Source organism: Tachyglossus aculeatus, unplaced genomic scaffold (assembly GCF_015852505.1).
Source record: "Tachyglossus aculeatus isolate mTacAcu1 unplaced genomic scaffold, mTacAcu1.pri scaffold_124_arrow_ctg1, whole genome shotgun sequence".
NCBI lineage: Eukaryota > Metazoa > Chordata > Mammalia > Monotremata > Tachyglossidae > Tachyglossus > Tachyglossus aculeatus.
This window is the reverse complement of record NW_024044853.1, coordinates 518,850-529,012: the sequence shown is the minus strand read 5'-3', so window position 1 is coordinate 529,012 and position 10,163 is coordinate 518,850. Positions and strand designations below refer to the sequence as shown.

The 10,163-nt window shown below is 40.9% G+C and overlaps 1 pseudogene; it reads left to right on the top strand.

Annotated features, from left to right (window-relative positions):
* Nucleotides 1-332: 332 nt before the first annotated feature.
* Nucleotides 333-8,970, top strand: LOC119922791 (annotated as a pseudogene).
* The last annotated feature ends 1,193 nt before the right edge of the window (nt 8,971-10,163 follow it).

Here is a 10,163-nt window from a genome sequence, read left to right as displayed (position 1 = left end):
GGAGTAGCTATGTTGATCAGTACCAGATGTTCAAATTTTGTAAGTTAAATATAGTTGTTCTTTGTATTGGAAGAATATCCCTTTGAGTAGAATTCTGCAATGATGTGTATGACAATCCTAATGCATTATCCACAGTTCCACTCTCATTATTTGCAGGCAAAAATTTTCTTTTGTTGTGTTACTGTGGTTGTTATCTTTAGCATCTGGGGCCGTCTTGTTTTTGCCTTTGTCTTATAATCCTCTGAGAGCTTTTTCTCAAAAAGCACTGCTTCTCTTTCAATTGCAGTACATCCTGCTTGTCCATCTGCCATACTAGTCTCCCATTAGCTGAGATGCACTGTAGGTTGTGATTTTGCTTTGCAGTATCTTTAAAACACTTTCTCTGATCGCTTTGTTTATATTTGCCCTTTCTAGGTTCACCTTGCAGCAAATTTTGGGGTCGATTACTTTCATCCACTCATTTTATCTTATTTGAATTACTGAAAGGTAATCATAGCTTCAATGGTGGAAGAATTTATTCCCTGACTGCATTCTTTGTATTCTTGTATTGCCACTGAATATTGTGCAAAACCCAAAAAAGCCCCTGATATAATTACTGCCATTGCATTTTGTTACCTTAGCAATACACTGTCCAATGATGCAACTAGAGACAAAAGGTACAGGCTTGAACCCAGAAGGCCAGTATGTTGGTTGGGAGATTGTCAGAGTGTTTCCAACATGGCATTAAATTCATACCAAACTGAATTTCTATACAGTAGTTGTAATATCCCTACTTCTGTGAGACTTCTAAAGCACTTTCATTCCTATGTGTTGTACTTAATGAGTTCCAGCAGAAGACTCAAACAAATACTGTATGGAGAGCCAAAATAAGGAAACGAAAAGCAAGGTGAACAGAGAAATGTTGTAATCATTTGGTAAAAACAAAACCTCAGACAATCCTGCATCTCAGCTGAAAACTATGGGGGCAATTGTTTAGGATACACAAGCTTGGAGTACTGCTATCAAGAAAGGAGTGGCAGTAAAAACATTAAGCTTAACAATATGGCCGGACTGTGGCCATTAACATTTTCAATCACACATGCACTCATAGGTGAATTTCACTATCAGTGATGACTTCTTCAAATCTGAAGGATAACTAAATAACCTCATCAGTAATGATGATGATGATGATGGTATTAATAATAGTATTCGTTAAGCACTTATAATGTGACAAGCACTGGGGTAGATACAAGATAATCATTTTGGATACAATCCCATTCCCTTTTCCACGTGAAGCTCACAGTCTAAGGGGAGGGAGAACAGATATTTAATCCCCATTTAATAAATGAGGAACTTGAAGCCCAAAGAAGTTACGTGGCTTGCCCAAGGTCACACAGCAGGCAAATGGAAGAGCCAGGATTAGAATCCATATCTTCAGCCCCACACTCTTTCCCCATACTATGCTATATCTACTTAACATCTACTTAACATAAATGACAATATGCAGTCACAAACAATAAGGTCATTTTTTGTGAGGTCTTGGAATGCTGTCAATGTTTCAGCATAGAAGCAGTGCTTGATATATTGCAATTTAGATGAGTAGGACAAATGTTCAGGATAGTAAACAACTACTCAGTGGTGACCTCATGGCTACAGGACCCCTATGTAGTTCGTGTCCCTGATTATAATACACTTATCTGAATTCTATATTGTCTATCTTAAGGTCATATTAACCTGAAAAATATAAATGTTTTCATCAAGTTTTACATCATCAGGTGTTGCATATGATATTTTAATTTGCAAATAACTAATTAGCGAATAACAAAAATGAATGTTACAATATGGCAAATGAATAAACCACAAGATCTTCGTATTGTAAACAATGGATTTTCCTAGATCTAAACATTAAATTCTTTTGGATGGTTTTTTTTTGCAGGAAAAATAGATTGCCATTTAACTGTATAAATAAATATAATACAGATGTTTATTTGTATAGTTTATTTATGTAGTTGTCCTTCCTAGTTGAAGAAGATACCACTGAGGTGAAGTTCACCTATTAGTATGTGTGGCTGAAAAGGTAAGTGTGGGACAACAATCTTGGCCACATTGGCCTCTCAAAAAGGCTGTACCTTGTTCTTCTGTGCTTAATGTTTAGTGCATCTGATGCTACAGGTATGTAATAATAATAATGGCATTTATTAAATATTTACTATGTGCCAAGCACCGTTCTAAGTGCTGGGGTAGATACAGGTAATCAGGTTGTCCCAAGTGAGGCTTACAGTCTTAATCCACATTTTACAGATGAGGTAAATGATGCACAGAGAAATGAAGTGGCTTGCCCAAGGTCACCCAGCAGACAAGTGGAGGAGCTGGGATTAGAACCCACGTCCTCTGACTCCGAAGCCCATACTCAATATATCCTGACACCAAGGAATAGCTTAATTGTAGTTCAATGCATTTACTCTATTTTCATATTTTGTGCATGAATATTTGGTCTGTACTCTTATCTGACCAGTTTATTTTAGGGCTATAAATTCTTCTTAGTATGTCATAAGATTAGATGCAATTTTGAGGGCAACCGTGCTGCTAACCTCAGAATACTCTACTTTAACGACATGTTAATCTCAGTATTTTCACTTCGACTAAATGGCAAAGTAGTATTTTCAAGTCTTCAGGCATAGATTTGCCAAGTAACACCAGCCTGTTACAATACAGTAATTCATACACACACATACAGCTATATAACTCTATATACTTATATATTGGAGGAGAAGCATTGTTGGAAACCCATAGCTATTTTAGCTACTATTATTGTATTTATAATTTTTAAGCATTTACTATGTGCCAAACACTGTACTAACTGCTGGTGTTGATATAAGATAATAAGTTTGGACACAGTCCCTGTCCTACATAGGGCTCGGGGTCTAAATAGGAGACAGTAGGATTTAACCTCCATTTAACAGATGAGGTACTAGCTAAATTTATATGTGTATATGTTCTGTTCATTCAGGTCTGGTATCATTACTTTGGGCAGAAGGGTAGGGAAGAGGGAAAGGGGAACCAGCCAGCCAGTCTTAGGGGCAAAAGAGATTCTCTTTGGAACTGCTTAGTATACCTATTCATTTATTTTGGTATTTGACAAGACATTACTATGTGTCTGACACTGTGCTAAGTGCTGGGATAGACACAAGCTAAGCAGGTTGGACACAGTCCATAGCTCACGTGGAGCTCACAGTCTTAATCCCCATTTTCTAGATGAGGTAAATGAGGCTCAGAGAAGTGAAGTAATTTGCCCAAGGTGTATATGTTGCCAACGTGCACTTCCCAAGCGCTTAGTACAGTGCTCTGCACACAGTAAGCGCTCAATAAATACGATTGAATGAATGAATGATTGAATAATAAAGGACCAGACAAGAGCAGTTTGAGTTTGTTGTTGACTCCTGCCTCTATAAACTTCTGTGGTTACTCTGTGGCAGGACCTATAGAGTTGCATTTCAAGCCAGGGGCTTGTGGTAGCTAGTCAGTCAAGAGGAATCCAATTTGTTGTCCCCTCTGGGAGGCAGGAGAGTCCTGTCAAAATGGAATCAGGAGGGGAACAAAAATTCTGGAAAGCCTGATAATATTTGCAACCAATGAGGCCAAATTGCAAATGTTGATAAGCTTTGTTTATGGCAGATTGCATCACTTATTAGGTCCTCAGCTAGGGAGGAAATGTACTGTTGTGACGATCTATAATGTAAGACTCTCTCAACTGCTACAGATTAAGGCTAATGAAACAGGAGAAGGGACAGGTGTCCTAAGGAAAATAACTTGAAAATCTAACAGACCGTCTTCCTAGGAGCAAAGTCTGTGCCCATAAGAAGTCTCTGAACACCCCCACAATTTATGACAAGAATCAGAGTTAATCTCTCCCACAGAGCCTGAAGACACAGGGCCTAATTTCAGTGTATGTTTTCATGCTCTTGGTTGACATTCAGTTCCTAACAAGACCCAGTGGGCCCAGTTTCCTGGCTCTCTTAAACTTACTTTAAAAGTTCAGTAATTACACCTCATAGTCACTTCACTTTTTAATCATGCCCATTGGACAAGGCTATTATAATCATTCCATTGGCAGTTGCATCTCTACAGTTGCCACGGAGATGAATAAATTGTAAAGGTGAACATTTCCCAGGTGAGACAGCATACTTGTAAATATAACCTCCCTGGATTTTTGTTGGTTCTTTTTAAATAAGGATGGTAGTGATTATCTTGAAAACACACACACACACACACACACACACACACACACACACAGAGTTTTTTGCTTCTTGTTGTGTTCAAAAATCACCTTCAGTGAATTCCCAAAGCATCATTTGGTAGAGACAGATAATCACTGAATGGTATACATCTGTGACTGGAAACCCACAAAGAGTATGAAATAATAATAACAGTGTTTGTTAAGCTCTTACTAGGTGCCAACCACTGTTCTAAGCGCTGGGGGAGATATAAGGTAATCAGGTTGTCCCACGTGGGGCTCACAGCCTTAATCCCCTCATTACAAATGAGGGAACTGAGGGACATAGAAGTTAAGTCACTTGCCCACGGTCACACAACTAAGAGGCAAAGCCAGGATTACAACCCACGACCTCTGACATCCTAGACCATGCTCTGGAAATTAGAAACAACACCAAGGAGTAGAACAAATGAATGCAGCCAAAACATTTGTGTCTCCAGTTTTGTCTTTTTACACCCAAGTTCTCTGGTTCCCTACTCCCTCTCTGTTCTGATTCATCTATGCACTTGGATCTGGTCCCTTTAAGCACTTGATAGTCACCCAACTCTTAACCCCACAGAATTTACATACAGATCCATAATTCATTTTAATATCTTTCACCTTATCCAAGACTGTAAATTCTAGACTATAAGCTCCTGGTGAGCAGAGATCATGTCTACCAACTCTGTGGTTTTGTATTCTCTCAAGTGCATAGTATAGCACTGTGTGCAGAGTAAGTGCTCAATACTTTTCAGTGATGAATGACTGACTTCCCCTATGATGATTTCCTTGGTAGAAATATAAAACAATCATTGCTAGCCAATCACTGAAAACAGGCCCTAGTTTCCATACAGGAAATAGAAGGACTACCAAGACACCAAAAAGCACCATTTCCACAATTTCATTCTTTTGAATGCTATTTGTTAAACACTCACTCTGTGTCAAACACTGTTCTTAGAGCTGGGGTAGATACCAAATTTATCAGGTTGAACCCAGTCCTTGTCCCACATGGGGCTCATGGTCTAATTTGAAAGGAGGAGGACTGGAGGATTTAATCCCCACTTTATGGATGAGATAAATGAGGCACAGAGAATGTAAGGGATTTGCCCTAGGTCCTTAGACAATTTAAAATAAGGTGACAGAAGAGTCTTTGTTATGTTCTTCATGACATTCCAGCAACCATTTTTTTAGCTGGGCTGACTCTTTATCTGGAATCTTCAAAGATTACAGATTTTTAAATATTTGATTTAATGTTGTGATCTAGACCACTAACAGTCAAGCCATAAGTAATTGAGGCAGTCACCCAACAAGGTTCTCTGGGGAACCCTCCCAGCTGGTCAACCCTAGTTTGCTGGCAGTCCCTAACACTGTTTTCTCTTCTGTTGCAACAGAGTCAATGCTTTCCATATTGCAGAATGCCACCCTGGACTATCTGCAGAAACTGGCTCCCAGAATTCAGGAGATCTTAACAGCAACACAAGCAGTGCTGCCTAGTGGATAGAGTAGGAACCAGAAGGACCAGGGTCTAATGCCACTCCACTACTTCTCTCCTGCATGACCTTGGGCAAATCACTTCTCTGTGCCTCATTTATCTCATCTAGAAAATGGGGATTAAGACTGTGAGCTCCAGGTGAGCTATGTACTGTGTCCAATCTGCTTAGCTTGTGTCTATCCCAGCACTTAGTACAGTGTCAGACACGTAGTAATATCTTGTCAAATACCAAAATAAATGAATAAGTATACTAAAAGCAGCTCCAAAGAGAATCTCTGAGAAGCCACACGGGGGGAAGATGACATGCTCAGCTTAACACCACTGGGCCAAGTTTATAAAACACAAATTGTTACGTTCAGGTGTTTAGGCCTGTCCTCTTTTCACTAGGCTATAATGCTTCTGATTTTATTCTTATAGTGCCCCAAGAAGGGAATGGTTATTGTCATATTCATTAGACAGAGGAGGCCCAGAGAGGTTAAGGGTTTTGTCAGAAGACACAGGCAGGTCAGTAGCAGGGGAATGGAAATAAAACAAAGGTCTCCTGACTCTCAGGACTATTTTCGTTCCATTAGAGCCCACTTCATTTTTATTCTGCATTATCCTAAGAAGAATCAACTGGGCTTTAAACATTTAATTGGCATCCATAGAATTATTGGCAATTTTGAAAATGGCAGTGGGCAGCATTTACTTTAGTGAATCTTCAGTGCAGCTGGCTTAGCAACATATAGGAGTCTCCATAGGTGAAAATGTCACTGCACTTTCAACTCTCCCTCTTTTCGGAATCCAATGGCTCAAAAGTCACAAAAAGGGATTAGAGACCCGCAGGTGACATAACTATCCTCTTCTCAATGTTGTTAGTAAGGTACTTATCACTGCATTATTTTTTTTTAAATAGCAGATGTACTTTTAGGTGTTCCTTTCTGGGAATTGTGTTTCAATTTTTCCTCTGGCCTTTCTTTATTCAGAAGAATAGGCATAACATTGAATAGAGATCCATGGATTGGGAAATTGTGACTGATGTTGAAACATTTACTCTCTTGGGATTTGAAAAATAATCTGACCTGCAAGTCATCCTCTTTAGAATGCTTCTATTCATCTATTTAAAATCTGGGGGAGTCACATAGTGATCACCCTAATAAGAATTGCTTCACATCTTCACAAACTCATGCAGTTTTTCCTCAGTAGCTGTAGGACATGAGGAGGAGGAAAGGAAAAGGAGGATAAAGAGGAGGAGGAAAGGAGGAAAAGCAAGATGAGGACGAGGAGAAGGAGGAAAAGGAGGGGGAGAAGGAAGAGTAGTAGGACTGGTAGTAATAATAATAATGCTTATTGTTAAGTGCTAACAATGTGTCAAGCAGTGTTCTAAGTAGATACAAGGTAATCAGGTTGTCCCACATGAGGCTCACAGTCTTAATCTCCATTTTACAGATGAGGTAACTGAGGCACAGAGAAGCTAAGTGACTAGCTCAAAAAACACAGCAGACAAGTGGTGGAGCTGAGATTAGAACCCACGACCTCTGACTTCCAAGCCCGTGCTCTTTCCACTAAGCTACACTACTTTTGTAGTAGCATTTAGTGAGAGTCCACTTGCTGAGGTGGACTGTATGAGGTTCTTGGAAAATAAAGAATAAAGAAGTGACCTGTTCTCTGGTTACAAACTGCTTACACTCAGCAACGTGGCATTCATCGATATCCTTTATTCCTCTACTATTGTGCAGACTCTAAGTTCTTATTCAAATAGAAAACCATTCCCTACACTGGGTTTTTTGGCCATACGTACTTAATTCTTGGCATAGTCTGTAATGAGTGCTTCCTCCTGGACTCGATGTGCTCTGGCTGTTGTGTAGTCATCTGTTGTTGTCTTATGCTGTCGAGTCATGTACGACCCATTGAATTATTGCAAAATTGCTTAAATTCTATGTAGTTCTGCAGTGTCTCTGCAGGATTGAAAGCTTTCTCCATTCAAAGTGAACATAAACATCTCCCATCGCTGTTGCCTGAAAAGGGAAAACTTGGGCTTCTGTGCCTTTCCTCTATCGAAGCAGATATCTAACCAAATGTGATCAAATAGCAATATCCATCCCTAAGTATGTTTCTCTATTGCTATTGATTCTCCTAATATCCCCCAAACTGTAGGAACATTTTTCCTCCGAATTTCAATATTCATTTCTCATTAGAGGGGAGATGCTGAAGCCACTGGCTGCAGGAAATGAAACTGGAATGGCCGACTTCATCCTCATGGGCCTGACAGATTTTCCAATAGCCCATCTGGTCCTTTTCATGGTATTTCCATCTCTCTGTATGATTTCTTGGGTGTGTGTGTGGGGGGGGGGGGGATGACCTAGGGCTGAACCTGATAATCCAGAAAGACTCTCAGCTTCACAGCTCCATGTATATTTTCTTGTAAGGTTTGTCTTTTGTTGATCTGAGCTTCTCTACAGCCATCACTCCCAAAACTTTGGAAAATTTATTAACATCCGGAAAGAAAACCTCATTCATTGGCCTCTTTGCCCAAATACATTTTTTCATTTCTTTGGCAGGAACAGAATGCCTTTTCCCCTCTGCAAAGGCATATGATCGTTATGTAGCTTTCTGTAACCCACTGCTTTATTACTCTGTTATGTCCTTAAGATTATGCTGGCGGCTTATGGTTGGGTTATTTGGAGTTTCTTTTACAAACTCCCTTCATAAGTCTTCTGTTTACAGTTAGGCTGCCATTTTGCAACACAAATGTAATGCACCATTTTTTTCTGTGATACCTCACCGATCTTGGTTTTGTCCTGTACTGACAAACACAACACGGAAATCATGATCTTTATCTTAGCTGGCTCCACACTTGCAATGTCTCTGATAATGATTACAGTCTCTTACGTGGCTATTATCTCTGCCATTTTGAAGATCAACTCCACTGTGGGAAGAAAAAAAAGCTTTCTCCACCTGCGCTTCCCACCTCACAGGAATCACCATCTTCGATGAGACTCTAATCTTTACATACCTAAAGCCAAGTAAATCTTACTCTCTGGTTAAGGACCAGGTGGCTTCTGTTTTCTACGCCATCGTGGCCCCCATACTGAACCCCCTTATCTACATCCTGAGAAATAAAGAGGTGAAAAATGCTATGAGCAGGGTGATTAATCTGTGCCCTCTAATGATGTGGCTGGAAGCAGGACTACAGGCAGAAGTCATTTGCTGGAGAAGGAAGGGGAAGTCATCAGGGCAGAGACCCGGGAGGAGGACTCTGGTCTAGGACTTCAAACCCAGAGTCCCTGTGTGCCCTCCTCCCTCCCTCTGTTCCTCACTGCGGGCCTTCTCTCTGTTGGTCCCTTCTGGATCTCTTGCCAGTGTGGTCCAAGTCCTGCCACTACAACCACCTCCTGGTGCTACCCCTGGTCTCTCCAGGGTGGCCGAAGCAGGGCTCAAACGACATTAAGACCAGCTCCCACCCTGATGACCTCCCCTGGCTCGAAGCAGCGGGAAGCTGGGGCAGCCTCAGCACTTCACCCGGTCCTAGAAAGGAGAACACCAGCAAGGACCCTCAGGTCGGAGCCCCCATCTCCCCAGCCTTGTGTCTGGGGCTGTTCAGAAGAAACCAGAATTCCCTGAACCTCCGTTAGGAATATCCAAGAATACGGGAAACAGGGGGAACTCATTCCCCACTGCCCCCTCCTCATGGCATTCTTCACCACAGAAACTTCAAGAAGCAAAAACTTGACCTTGAATGACTTCATTGTGAAATGCATTCCGTGGGGCCACAGGCAGACAACGTATTATGTGACCAAATGTTAGGGACAGTCTTGTTGAATGAAGGCAACAGAGGTGTATTGCATAAGCCTTTTCTTCTAAAATTCATTGTCTTCTAGATTAGGCCCCACTCAAGATGATTTCCTCCAACCTCTGCTTTTTATTAGTTCCCTGACCTTATTCTGCATACTCAATATCGTGATTCATTCATTCATTCAATCGTATTTATTTAGGGTTTACTGTGTGCAGAGCACTGTACTAAGCGCTTGGGAAGTACATGATGTTTGATGATGATAATGGTATTTGATTAGCACTTACCATGTGCTAAGTAATGTCCTAAGTGCTGGGGTGGACACAGTGTTAACAGGTTGGATGCATTCCCTGTCTCTCGTAGAAGTCACAGTTTTATTCCTCATTTTAAAGGTGAGGTAACTGAGGTACAGAGAAGTTAAGTGACTTGCCCATGGTCACACAACAGACAAGTGGTGGAGCTGGGATTAGAACCCAGGTCCTTTTGACTCCCAAGCCCAAAAGAGGTCTTCTGCCTCCGTCTCCAATGTTTATGTGTGACTTTTGTTCCTAAAGATCTGCATCTAGGGCCTGTCCTGCCTATCTCTTAAGGTGTGAGTCCCGTGTGGGGCAGGTTAGCTTGATTATCTTGTTTCTGCCCCAAGGTTTAGAGCATTCTTGTTATAGGAA